The following is a 14,474-nucleotide window of genomic DNA, read 5'->3' on the forward strand; positions in this document are numbered from 1 at the left end:
GGAAGATGGCCTCGAATTTATTTATTTCCCCGGCAAATTCCACTCGCGTCTTAGTCCTCCTCGAAGGCCTTCCTCCCCTCGCCGCCCCTCTAACGCGTCTACGCACCGCCTCACGCACGCTCTCGAACACCTCGAAAGATCCGGCAAAGCGCAGCGCCGCGAGACCACCGTCAGCTTACAATCAGCATTCCTTATGCACGGGCGGATAATTGACGCCGTTGCGAGAAGGAATTTTTGGCGACAAATTTTGTACTCGCAGATTTTTATCCTCGGTAATCATCTCCGGCAGAGTAAATTCATCCGGGTCCTATCCTGAAGGACCAGGTGCTACGCGTCGTCCGGGAAGCAATCACCTCGATAAGATCGTCTCAATCGGCTAAGTAGACCGTATATATTTCCGTTCTCCGTTCCCCCGAGTTCCCCGGACAAAGGAAGAAGATCTCAGATCCTCCCTCCTCCGAGTCCTTAATTATTACGCTTAATATACGCGCCTTGGGAGGAGGGAATCGGCCCGACGTCGTTCCACCCCCAAAAATCCTCCTCGGGGTGGGAAATGGATTGAGATTGACGCCAGGATCGGCCGCGATGGCGGCGGCGGCGCCACGTGACGGTCGGCCAACACGCCGCGCCCACGAAGCACGAAGTCACGGTGGTTTCTCTCCGGTGTGCGTGATCCGTCGGAGCGAGATCCTTGCCGATGGTCGTCGGTCCATGTAACGCGAATGCACGAGGCACACAAGACGAGTAATGGCCGCGAGGTGATCCGGGGGAGGCGGGTTAGGGGATGGATGCAGGGGTCTGGGGGTGCAGCGTCGCCCCTTCTCGCCCTGCCGAGGGGAGCTAGGGGCGCCGACGGCGGGAAGGGGCGACGGTCGACGTCGACGTCGCGCTCGGGGGACGAGGAGGGGCGGTTGGGCGGAGGGGCGGAGGGGAGGAGGAGGAGGAGGAGGCCGGCGTGGAGGGTGTTCGCAAAGTGTCCCTAAAACTTTTACAATCGCTCGCTCGCGCTCCGCTAGGGCTATGCTTGATGGCGTATCTTCCAATGTGAGTTGCCCATAACACTAAGATGTACGGCTGCGCCGGCAGGGGCTCTCCTCGCTCTCTTACTACCTTATAGTATAGCAAAAGGCCCAGCTCGTATAGTGCCAAACGCCGATCCGTAGCATCGCGTCCGCTGCACACGACGCATCCGATTCTTCTCTAATATCTCCACCGGCAGGCAAGAGCGGCTCCTTATTCTTGCCGCACGCGAATTTATCCTAAGTTATATATCCGCGAAATCTCTCAACCCTCGATATCGCGACCAGTGCCCTCCTAGAACACCGCGTCACGTCTTCTTCGCACGTGCCTGAATCGGTCGCTATATAATTAGTTTTCGAGTTGTATAGTTGTAGTCAGTGATGTGTGCGACGTGTTCGAGTACCGAGCATTCAATGTATGATCGATTTTTTATCGCGCGTTATATCAGATTTGTGAATTTTCTATTCCCGATTCGCTGCACGATCGGATCGCGTGTTTCGTCCGCGAATTCGAAGCGACGCGAGCTGCTGTGTCCGCATGTCAGTGAGTATTCAGGTCCACGGCCGTCGCTGGGAGTCGAGATCTTGAGGAGATCGTCGTCGACGGGAGTCTGCAAGTGCTGGTAAGCCTGACCGAGTTGCAATATATTATGAAACGTCTCACCCTGGCGAAAATCAGCCGGGTACAGTAGAGGGCGTGAATACACGTCGGGCTTTTCTACCCTACCCGGGAGCTTTTCCGAGCCGGTATCTCAAGGCGCGCATCTCTGCGTCGTGGTCGAAAACTCCACTCCACTCCGCATGCGGCGGCGTCTTCGTGACACCCGGCAGTTTTGCTTTGACCGAGGATGAGCGACGAAGCCGGCTGCTTGAAATCGGCAAAGCCCGAAATCCTCGTCGATTATACGAGGCTAAAAACGAATGTAATCCTTGCATGTATACGTCTCTCTGAGTTCATCCGGACTGCGAATTTTTCCTTGCAAATTTACCCTCTTCTACGCGGTTCGAGATTATTTTTTGCACGCGATTCGTGCCCGTAAGGGTGGGTTTTGCAGACTACGAACAGGCCGGAGGAAAGGGTATAAAAAATTCCTTTGGAAGATTAGCCTGCTCGAGGGATTTGGATTGACCCGTGAGTCGCGTAGCGTGTATAAACTGCACGCTGCAGCGTCGCGATGCCGGCGTCCACCGCGTGGGAGAAAACCAGGATCGATTGGACCAACGCTCGTAAAACGCTCGGGGCGACGCCTACTTTTACCTAACAGCGCTGCAGCGAGTCAAGTCTCGGCTCTTCGGAGCGCACTCTATATCTATATATACCGCCATTTGACTCCGCTGCATCCGAATTATTATTGTGCCACGAATCTCTCCGCTGCAGCTGAGTATCCCCGACTGCACACTGCCGGATTATCAGTCTGCTGATTTGTTTTTTTTCTTGTTTTGCACAACCATTTTTCCCCCCTTTTTTATTTCACCACGATGAATATTTCCACCCTCCCTCCTTCTGTCAAGGTTTTATAACCAAGGAATCGTTCGATTATCGACTCGACTCTTTTTTGTTTTAAACAAGTATGTATAAATACATCTCTTTTTCTTAACAGGCAGTTTTTGAATTTTGAAAAAAATATTATAAAACATTAATCTTGACATCCTTGATATCAGAGAATCTCATTTTGTCTTCCATAGAGGACATTTTTTCAGCGTCTTATCGTAGGAGTAACGCATTATTTCCATATGAAGCAAATGAGAAGAGACAAGAAAGAGAAGAAAAATATTCTACGTCACGTATGTCCACAATCACGAATGCTTCGCATAAGTCGTCCGGGTTTTTTCTCCTTATAATATTCATCTCGAGAGTCCGTGTGGTCTGATCTAGTCATAAGACGAGGGAGCATGTTACGGAGCAAGAATAAAGGGGAGAATTTCTTCTATAAATCAGGGTTTTTCAGCCGAGCAGAGAAGCTTATCTAAGCTGAAGGGGGGAAAGCGGCTGTTACGCAGCGCGTGAAACCGAGACGGGAATGCGATTGTCCGTGAGATTGTCGGACGGTGTTAACAAGATTCAACTATTTCGGCTTACAGAGACCAGCGAGTATCTCCCTTGCCTTTTCAGAGAGTCTCGCTCTTCCACTTTCATATAATTTCATTCATTCGTTCATCCCGAGGTTGATCACAGATCTGACCGAGTTGAAGGGACTCGAGTCGTAGGTACCAAGAAGAACGTTTTCTTTGAACGAAAGAAGAAGAAGAAAGAACGACATGTTCTTTGTTTTTTCAATTCCAAACAGAGAGTGCCTGTGGAGAGACAGAGAGAAAAAAAGTCAGGGGGAGGGGGGAGATTTCTTTATGTTCAGAATTACAAACGTCATGTGAGTAGTAATTGAGCATTCTTCATATTGCTCTCCCTCGAATTCGATAGTTCACCAATTGGATGCTAAGCATGCTTGGGCAGAAGACGAAGGGTGCGGATACACTCGTAGAATCTATCTCATTGTTGAGAATAAATTCCAGTAGGGCATCGAAATTTTTTTTTTTTTTTTTCAGAACGTGACAAGTGAACGGTTGCAAGTGTGTTTACACACCCACGTGTGCGGTAATAATAAAATCAAGCATACGCGCGACGTGTGTTTAGGCAAAGTAGTCATGCCTAGAAATAAACACGGCTCTTCCGGTTACAACGAATTTGTTTACTATTTAGTCTCGCGTTTGTCTCCGGTGAATTATGTAGGCAGGTAAAAGCTGCGCAAAAGCTCGTCGCGGCAAAACCTTTGATAAGCTGTTAGCTGCTGCAATATAAGCGGCCTGAACGTGTTTAAATAAAGCGATTATAATCGTACCTCTCAGATCTCAAGTCGAGACCAACGTCGAGACGACGTCGATTCCAATCTGATCCATACCTACGTGATCTCAACCTCCGACTTAACGAAACGTTAACTATTTTACGTTTTCTCTCAGACCTGCGCAGCATTCGAGATCGGTAATTCTCTCGCGTAATTATTTTACTGAACCCACCGGCGGCTGCAGGCGTCGCCCAGAAACAAGGAGCAATGAAGGGAAGAGGAAGGAGGGGGGGTGGCAGGAAATTGGACGCATGACTAGTGATTTTATCCGTCTCATATACGAAGTAAATATGCATATATACACTTCCAGCGCGTTCCTGGTCCGAATATTAACAACCCCTGGGATTTTTCGAGCTCTCATAATGTTTATATAATAACAATATGAGTTTCGAGGCCTGCAAGCCTAATTTTTACCTTCAAACTGGGGCTCGAAACTGCTGTGTATATAGAAACGGTTCTAGCAGAGTCAGCTTTCTCTCCGATGCAATAATTCTCGGTCAACTCCTCCGTCAACTGTGGGGTTAATTTTTTTCCACCATTGGTATGCTTCTGTCGAATAGCCTTCTACGGATTGCTCCGGACGTCGTTGCACCACCAGGCCGTTTTCTCCCCGAAGTGAAAGTAGACCCGATTATACTCCGTGGCAGTTTGAAAGCTCTAGTTTGAAACTAGTGTGTTATACCTGCGAACCAGTTGCAGCAGTTGTATATTTTTAAGCCAAATTTCCGTTTTCTGAAGCTGCAATTTCGGTAATCGCTGCTTTCCGCGTGCACGATATATGGTGCGTTCATATACCGACGTAGAATTCCGGGGATTCTATCTAAATCCAGGCTGCAGGTGTATCGTGAAACGGATGCTTTGGACGACGGAGGACATCGGCGTCGTTAAGATTATCAGTTTGATTTGCATCCCTTGGTTCGTTAGTGGCGGCCCGTGCCTTTAGAAAAAGGACGATGTGCATGTAAATGGTGCACAATCACTGCAATTGGCTTAGTGCCGCCAGTGCCGATGAGTTTATCGATTTATTTACATAAAAATCGAAGAACTGAAACTCTTCTATGGATATATGGATGATAATCGAGCGAGGAGGTGAGAAATTTTCCGTTCATTTATCTCATTCCATTCGACAGGGCTTTTATGTAATAGAACGTCTCGGAATCGTAAATTTCTTTATTAATAGCTGCGGATGAGATATTACATACATGCATATACGTATGTTTAAACATATATTTATGCCTACACGTTATATAGACATTGCGAAATCGGGACTCGAAAATCTTTACACATGTGCTAGTTTTATTTTCGGTTGTGATTAATCGATCCAGATCTATTCTCGTAATAATCTCGTCCAAGCTGACAAGCCCGGCGAGTTATGCTGTAAAAAAAAAAAAAAAAAAAAAAAAAAAAAAAAAAACCTATAATCGAAGGGAAAATTTTCAGTGAGTCTTATACGTGCAGTTGTTCTTGCGAAAGATCAAGGGAAGGTTTCAATGAAATCCAGTGAAATTATCATTCGGTTTGTTTATTCCCTGTAAAGTTAATGATAATATTTACAATAACATGTGGTAATCGTAAGATTAAAATTTCAAATCGACATTGACCTCCGTTCTGTTGTAATCCTGCTGTTGAAAAGTGTTGTAAAAAAAAATTTGACCTTAAAGTTTTTAATTATCCATTTTAAATAACGTCGGAAACGATTTCGTCAATATTTTTTCTTGGTGATAAAAAAAAAACCAAAGTACGTTACGTAACGCGAGTCAACTGCAGCCGTCGGACCGACGTCGGTGTCTTGGGCAAAATATTTCTCTCTCGTCAATGTTGGTGTTGAATGAAATCGAAATCAATAAAATAACAAAACTAACTAAATATCGGAAGTAAAATGTGTTCGCGAAATAAAGAAAGAAAAAAAAAAACAAACAAACAAATAACCAGACAACATTCCGCAGCGGTACGAAAGAACAACAAGCGTCATCATGCAGGTGCTCGGAGTGCATCGCTTCGTTACACGGTTCATAATCCATAATTCCCGTACGTCTGTAATAAACAGTTTATACCTGACGAAAGGAATACATCCGCATGCATGCATGCATGATGTATGTAATCATATGTGAATATGATTTATATTACTTAACAAGAAGCCATAACGATACGTAGATTATCATCAAATTTACACCGGAGTATAATAATAACGTAACGATGAGTCGAACAAGACGGTAAACAAGCGTAAACAAAGTAGACTCTCCAAGGCAGCTTGTACCTACGCGTAAGTCGAATCAGTTATACACACACGTCAGCTTGTAAACACAAGCTGTTGTAAATAGAAATCGAAGTCAAAGCTTCGCGCGCGTTTGAGCCATGCAATTACGACGAAACGATTCGGTTTCCACGATCGGAAATAGTCGCCACCGATTCATTCATTCCGAGAACCTCACACCTCGGTTTTCTTCGTGACGCGTTTCGTCTTCGATCAGCTCGTCGCGCTCGTCGCTAGTCGCCATTAGCGCTTCGGTTCGCCCGGTGAAATCGTTCGTCTTCACCTTTTCGGCCCTTAAATTATTCGTCGCGCGTCGAAAATGTGATTTGTGATTGTTTCTCGGTGAAGCTTGCAGTGAAGTGCGTCGTCGCTGGATTTCTTCATCCTGCATCACTCCAGGACAACACCCTTCGCCGCCAATTTCATCCCTAGCTGGTGAGTCTAACCTCAAAGATAATACATCGTAGTTTTCAACTGCTCGTAATCTGATTCGCAAGCATTTTTCTGTCGTTATAAAATGGCGTGCGATAAAAATAAACACGAGTTCAGCGTTCGACGATGATCACTGATCGTTCCTCTCCCTCCCCCCCCCCCCCCCCCTCCAATCGTTCTTCATTCTATCTCGCTCTCTCTCTCTCTCTCTCTCTCTCTCATTATGGTTCACTTTGCCAGTTTATTATTTTGAGCTCAAGGAAGCGATTCCAGCCACGACGATGGACAAATTTCGGTCTATAGTCAGAAGACACGGACGAAACTCAGTTCCGTTTCGATTTTGCCCTGATCTCCTTCCTCCCTCTCCCCCCCCCCCCCCCTGATTTCGAGGGGGCAGCTATTACATCGGCCGCTCGTAAGATTCGAACTTTGTGATCGAGTTATCGCTTGACCTCCTTACGAATATAGACTGCATGAGATGGCTGAGAGAGTGAGAGAGAGAGAGAGAGAGAGAGACTTGAGGAATAAAAATTCGGAGCCACCACTCGACTCTGGCATGGAATTTCGAAATGTACACATTCCCGTGCAGCAAGGCTTTACGCTAGAAGTGATTCTTCGACCGACAATAGATTTCACAATTTAAAGGCGAAACTCGACTCGTTATAATTGATTGCCCTCCCCCCCCCCCTCCCCCCCACGAGAATGACGGTGATAATAACTCAACTCTCGTTTCAAATTTACAAAAATATTTACGCACAGGCTATAGAGAAGAATTCCGAGTGATTTACTTCGGATGATGTTGGATGTTGGATGTTGGATGTTGGATGTTGGATACCGATATTTTATATCCGCGCGCCGGCTTACAGAGGGAATCCTCTTCAAGTTTAGGGACTCGTGAAAGATTTATTTTACACGTGTATATACAACGCGGGAACAAGTACACGCCGTGCATCGAATCTGAATACTTATCGTAGGGAGGATATAGGTACGAGTATTCACGGAAGCTCGACATCGGGGGCGAATTATTTATATTCAATCCAAATCCGATGTTCGAGCGTTCGCCTTGCGACATTTTTCATCCTTGGCCTGCGGCTAAAGGCCCATGAGATATTCTTGATTTCCTTAAATTTATACAACAAAGTTATCTTATCTCACAGCTTATAGTTATTTTCGGAACTGATTTTATAATATAATTATATTCGATACTGAGAATCGTTGAATAATTACGTCATAAAACGACTCCCTCTTGTTCGATTTGATTTTGTTTACAATGCCGGAGAAAAAAAATCGAATAAATTCATTCTCCTTTTTGTTTTTATAACTCTTCATCGAGACAACTCTGATTTAGTATACCTACGAATAATTTCAACAATATCTTTAGTTGGACCATGTAGATCTGTAGATCGTAGGTCAAAACTTAAAAGTTGAATCGTTCTAAATCTCGATTTTTGCAAATTCTGCTAATTAGAATGACCACTATAATGATTTCGAACGATTCATCTCTTGATATTTGATTTTCACATGTTCAAAATTTCGGTTTACTCATCAGCCCTTCGCAAAATTTACCCTTCCAAGTTTTGACCCCCACCCCGTAGAGATAATAACACCGCAGGGTAAACGGCGTGTTCGAAGGTGTCGAGCTGGTGATGTTGATGTTCGTATTTGTAGGTACAGACGCCATAGCAATTCTATATGGTTGGCTGGCTGGACCGAGGTGCATATTATCTGCACCTATCGCGTATTTATGCGTTTCGGTGCATATATGTAGGTACACCGGCATGTACGCTTCGCTTGAAATGATCCGGTATTCTCATTAATATTTCCACATAATGAGTCTGGCCTCCGGGTTATTACGGAGCGTAATAGGGTACGATGAACCCCGACCCCGCTGTCGGGCTGTGAAAATTTAATTAAACCTCCGAACTTGCATCGGAGTTGTTCGAAACAAGGGTTGGAGAATTTCGGCTGAATTTTGTTATTTTAACCGACTCAATTAACACGTGTATTCTGGTAAAGGATCTCGGGTTTCATTGGGTTCGATATTCTTTGTATCAATGCATGTCTGTTTTGAGCCTAAAGTCAGTTTTTCTTGAAAGAAAAAATATACCCGGCAGTATAAAGTGTCAAACCAGTTTTTGTCCTCTCTCGAAGACTCACTTGATTTTACTTTCGTTTAATGCATGAATATTCAATTGATCATTCTACTCGTTGATGTATCAATGAAACTCTTTCACTCTTCTCACTTTCCTGCGGTAGTTTGGTTAGTTCAAAATTTCGTTAATAGCTTCACTTTCGATACCTCGATTTCTTTCACAACCAATTTGTTTAGATTCTTGATTTGATTTTGCAAACCGTTTTTATTGCTCCTGAAAATTTACTTTGAAATTTTTAACTTGATTGTTGTTATTTATCTTCTCGATTCTCTCTCTCTCTCTCGATTACAATAAATTTCGCTACGATATATCCTCATAAATCTAATTTCCAACGAAACGTGCTCATACGTAATATATGTAAACGTGAAAATAGAACAGAAAGCGAAAAACTGGTTCAACAGTTGCGCAATTAAAATCCACGGACTTCCGAAGCAAATATATATATATATATATATATATACCTAGTAGGTACCAGTAATTCAACCCAGACGATGCACGAGGCGATTATGGACGTGGTGCAATTCACTTGATTACTGTTGCACGTCCAATTAGTAGTCTGCAGCGTTGAAATCAGCTCGTGACATTAACGACATCGCCGATGATATTTTCGGGTTAATTCAGCTGATCGGCGTTAATTATCAAACGATAAGAAGCTTCAGGGAAGACGAAGGAGATGAAAAGAGGCGCGAGGTGAATGATTGATGGAGTATGGCGAGGTCGCGAGGGGACGTCTTTGCGGGCATCGTCGGTCATGCGCATGTTTGCCAATATTCAGACACACGCAGAGGGAACGAGGGACATGACAGCACAGCGTAGTGCAGTCGAACCGACATGGCACCAAGTGCATCTCGGCGTTTATGACGACGCCAAGTCCCGGAGTGCATAGTGCATCGGAGGGAGCGAATCAATTCAACTCCAACGGCGTCTCGGTCCATCCGGTTCGCGATCTTACCTACCTACCTACTCGTGCGTAATCCATGAATCGAGCGAGGACGAGAAAAACGCGAGAAGAATCGCGGAGGATGGATAGAATAGATAGAACCAAAGGACAGCTGAGAATCGGAAGGAAGTTTGTGCACGGTGACGTGTGGGTGCGGATCGTGCGGATTGAGATATTTCGCTGCGCAGGCGCAGAGAGGATCCTCTTTGCGAGGAAACGATGGAAGCACATGGTTCGCCTCGAGTCTATCCCGAAGCGATACTAGGATCGGATATACCCAAGGACCGGAGGAGCGGAACTGCGATTTCTATTCTTGCAGACAATGCGATCGTCGATCCTTTCGAGGCAAATTTTCGCCACCTAAACCCTTCCGGTTTCCTCATTCCCCAGACGTCCGGAGAAGACGTCACGGGGGTTGAAAACTGCAAGCATCGCTAGTGTCCCGTTCGTGATGCGGGAATTGTGTGCGCAGCTTTAACCTGTGATTTGTGACGTCGCGTGTTCCGGCTCGAGTAACTCCCCCTTCAAACAAAACGGTGAGTCTATGTCTATACACTTATTTTCTAAAGCCTATTTTCACGGCACGAATACGAGTTACCGGAACTCCGTCTCCGCACGTCTTCTCGAGTGGTTCCCGCATCTTGATTTCTTGGGGTTTTCATTGGGTTAACAGCACGAGTTTACTTTGGACAATCCATATTTTTTTATCTGGTACCGCATCTTCGATCACGGATCACCACACGCGTCTTTCATTAAATGCCCCAAATTACACACATGTGGGGCACAAGGTGCATCATGTGTACATATTCACGCACTTATACATGTGCATTCACACACGCAAGGTACCGTGAGAGCCGCTCATTAGTCACTGACGTTAACCCTTATCATCTGTCATCGGTATCTTCTTCTTATTCGACTTGAACTCTCTCAAGAATCATCACGCACCCCGAGTATGTGTAACCCCAGGTATGCAAGGCAACGATAGTTATCTCGATGTTGGAGGAGTTTGTTTTAGCTTTAAAGTGGGTGTTACGTCATCAAAAATTGTCCCAGAATTTGATTATCGCATTTTTTAACGTCTCAATGATTTTCTGGAAAATTTGTTCGGGGTGTTTTTCTCGCTCTTGGTTTCCACCGCAGAATTTTTCGCCAGTTGTAATTGTAATTGTCTCACTCTCGCCGTAATTAACCGCGGAGCTAGACGCCACGTGGGAGGGTCAACCCTAATTATACTTGCTCGTCGCGCGTGCCTTACTCACCTCAGCTTGTGTAGGTATGTGTGTACACATATATTGTATAGTTGACTCGTATACGGTGTGAGTTTGTATTTGGGAGGAATTGAATTGATCGATGAATTTTGAACACTCGTTTTTCGTCAATTTTCTGGGCTGTGATAAATCTCTTCGTCAGACTTGCAAGCGTTATGAAATCATTTATTCCAAAATCCTTTTTTTCGAATGTTGAAAAAAACAGCAGAGTTACCCCAACGACAGAACGTATATAATTTTGTTTCAAAGCTCATACATTATTCACGAACTCGCGAAATATTCAATTATGTGATAAAATATTAAAGCAGTACCTACCAAATTGCTGGAGGTGGTGGTGAATAAATTTTGTCGAGGGCGAATATTATCGTTGTTGTAAATTTAATAATACCTCGTGTATATTTTCACGTGTAAACATCGCTCATCGTGAGTGGATTAATTATTTCACTCGTTACGGGGGTTGTACAAGTCGTTTAGACGTTTGGCATGCATTATAAAGGGACGAGCTAATGTGGGAATCGACGAGACACCTCACCCTTGTACCTCCGGCAATTACAAGTCCAAACTTTGACGCGGATGGAAGATAAGATGAACGTAGCCGACGTCGTGCTCCCTACATTTATAGATTCCAAAAAAAAAAAAAAGTAAACGTGTGCCGATTAAACCTGCTGTTACACTGTAATCAGAGAATCGTATCTTCGATTCGATTTTAATTCATCGAATCCCGACCCCTTAATTCATACCCTCTTCCGATTTCTGGACGATCAATGCGATCCATCAGCAACACGTGATCTCAATCAACCCCCGAATATCTCCGGGAGGTACGTAAGTCAGGTGAAAGGGTCAAAGAGTAAGGGGGTGGTTTCGGCCTTTTTAGAGAGACCAGAGAGGCGCGCAGCTTCCGGGGCAGCCGATCGGATACCCACCTACCCGACTCCTAGGGGAGTCGAGGGAGCAAGGGCGTCGGCTCCAGGAACGAACCCACCAGGGTTATTCGTTTTACGATTGAGCCGCGGCAGTGAACGAGAGACTTCAGGCAGGGAATAGAACGAGAGTGTGTAGTTCTGAGCGCATCTCGGTGGTGGTGGTGGTGGGGTGTGCATGCGGCACGGCGGCGGGTGTAACTGCCGCTTCGGCGATAAAACTTTTAACGTCTTTGCGTCCAATGAGCGTGACGTCCTTCGAGCTTTATACAGGGCGGCGTCCCGCGGCCATTATTCTGTAACGAGCCAGGGACGCGTCCCATTGGTCCTGAGGCCAATATGGCCGACCTCGAACCGAGACCCCCACCACGCGGCGCCCTTCGACCCACCAACAGGTCATCCCTCCGAGGGTGCAGGACAGGTCCTTCGGGTCCTTCGAGCGAGGTGGGCTTGCCTGCATTCAGGTGCATTCAGGGCTCCATTTGTATTTCTCAACGAAGCGGAAATTCGTTGTGGATTACCATTCGAGTTTCGTACCTACATTTATATATAGAATGATCCATTTTTTTTTTTTTTTTTTTTTTCACCTAGTACCGATTCTTTTATAAATTCACCTCTCGTATCGGGCGACGTTAGTTCAGATTCCACAAAACTGATTTTACTCAATACTATTGAGCTATTAACGTGTTTTCTAACGGTTATAGAACAAGTTAAAAACCTTTCCTGATTTTATAACCTGAAAAACTGGCTTTGAAGAGTTTCCGATATGTACCCAGGACACATCCAACCGGCGCGTTGTCCCAGTCGGTAACCGGTATGCGAACGGGCGTTGCAGGGTTACCGACGGAGTATAGAGGGGAGGGTCGGTTGCCAAGGAGCGCAAGGACTCTCAGGCGTCCCTAGCAACGGGGTCCACGTGGCTTTCGACTCGTGGCTGGAAGTCTTATTGGCTTGTTTATCGTGTAGCGATAAACGTCGTTTCAGCGCAATAATTACGAAGCAGCCTCTCTTCTCTTCTCGGCTCGACTCGACCCTCTCGTATCTCCAACCCTGCTCGGCCAGTCTTTCGCGTTTTACACCTACGCGCGTAGGTGTGCATGATCCTCGTGTATACTCATAAGCATGCATATATGTGATCTCGAGTCGTTTGGTTGTGGGTGTAATCCACCTACCTGCATCAGTGCAGGCAAGTTCAACTCTTAAAGAGTCGCTGCCGTCAGCGGCAGCCCCAGCAGCAGCTGCCCCTCGACGCACTGTGTACATAATATCCTGCAGCACCACGGTGGAGCTGTAAAATGTTGGTTGGTTACGAATCCATTAAAATGCTGAATAGTCTTTATTATAGACATAAAAGCTCCGTACATGTAACACGGCCGACCGACCGACCGACCCCGGCAACAATTTCACCCGTGCGGCCTCGAGCGCTAGTCTAGACTCTGTGTTCATACGTGAAGCATGATGTTATGTCGTGAGAGAATCACGCGTTTACATATGTACTCTTATCCTTTATCGTAATCATTATCGAGACCGTGATATTGTGCAACTTTATTTCTTCTCATCCTCCTCGCTGCTGCACATCATCTCGGACTACAAGATCCGTTCATCGTTCTTTCATGAACAGTTATGATATACCCCATCGATGCCTCGGCAGTGCTGCACAGTGCGTTTTTTTTTTTCTTTTTTTTGCTCTGAAATTAAGACCGCTTATCGATGGTTGGTCAGACTGCAGTGCTCCCGGTGAAACCTTGTCGTAACGTACGTAATACACATGCATCGTATGTTGGAAACTCACTGCTGGCAGATCATGGTACGTTCATTTCGCGATACTAGTGTAATTATATCACCCGACTAACCTTTACGCTAACCTTTCTCTCTTTACGCTTGTGAATCGACGCTGATTACGATCAACGTCGAGCCGTACTTGACAATAAATTTAGTCGGCGTACTTTAACGGCGATTCGACGGTGCAACAGGTTGTCTCTACAACTTTGTGTTAATTACGGTGCACCTAGTCATCCGTGAAAGGAATGGAATTATGGGACGACGATTTTGCAATTGCATTGGAATTTTGAGTAGTTTGAAGATCAGTGGAATAACAGGTCACGTGTGTTACGGGCACTGGATCAAATTACAAATTCCAACGAATACTTGATCGTTTTTCAGTCTTAACGAGTTTTTATACATACCTATTGATTCCGTTTTGTGGATTTAATTTTTTAGGACAATCTTCTTCAGGTATACTAGAAATAGATGTAGATATATAAGCAGCAACAGCAGCGCCTGCCGCGCGGCAAGTCACCCAACTTGCAATACGCGCTTGATCACCTTTTGCCTATCATGGCTGCCGCTGGTGGGTTTTTCTATTCACTTTTTGCGACCCTCTCTCTATCTCTTTCGCTCTCTCTCTTCCTCATTGGGTGAAAAAATATTGTTTGCATAAGCTGATTGCCTCACTCAAGGTAATTTAAACCGCTAACCTCACTAGCTGTCGGTGCGTTTGAAATGTATTCAAAGATTGGATATGAAAATTGGTATTATGTATTTACTGCGCACGTCTCTCATGCTATTGATTGATTTGAATTTCTTAACGGTAAAAGATCCCGCTCTGTCTGTATGAGCATATTGTTTTGTATTTTCAATACTCACAT

The sequence above is a fragment of the Diprion similis genome, chromosome 1 (assembly GCF_021155765.1).
Source record: "Diprion similis isolate iyDipSimi1 chromosome 1, iyDipSimi1.1, whole genome shotgun sequence".
Lineage (NCBI taxonomy): Eukaryota > Metazoa > Arthropoda > Insecta > Hymenoptera > Diprionidae > Diprion > Diprion similis.